Source organism: Eimeria mitis, genomic scaffold (assembly GCF_000499745.2).
Source record: "Eimeria mitis Houghton genomic scaffold, Emh_scaff1804, whole genome shotgun sequence".
In the NCBI taxonomy this organism is placed as follows: Eukaryota; Apicomplexa; class Conoidasida; order Eucoccidiorida; family Eimeriidae; genus Eimeria; species Eimeria mitis.
This window is the reverse complement of record NW_013570124.1, coordinates 3,211-3,669: the sequence shown is the minus strand read 5'-3', so window position 1 is coordinate 3,669 and position 459 is coordinate 3,211.

The window sequence follows — 459 nt, the reverse complement described above, 5'->3', positions numbered from 1 at the left end:
GAAGGCTGGGAATTTACTGCTGGACGGGGGGGGGTAGTGTGTCGAAGTGAGTTGGTCAGGCAGCGAGTTGAGGAGGTGCGACAGTCCGATTTGAATTTTGCTGAGCATTCCGCTTGTTCAGATAGTGTGTAGTTCGGCAGGCTGGCTGCGTGACGTTGAACTGAGCGGAAGCGTGGCAGGTGAAGCCGTTTCATTTATTGAGAGGTGCGGGGTATGTTGGGTCTATTGAATGCGGCAGGTTTGCACGGCAACTGGAAAGATCGTGCAGTCTTCGACAGGCACTGGAGTATACTTAGTCGTGCGGTGTATGGATATGTAGAGGCTTTGTTTCGTTGAGGAACCGAAGCCAGTTTTGCAGTAGGGGCTGGAGAGGTGGGACCGGCCAGCGGTGGGGCGAGTTGTGTTCAGCCCTTACGTTTTATAGATTCGAATGGAATGAACTGCAAGGCTGGTTGAGAA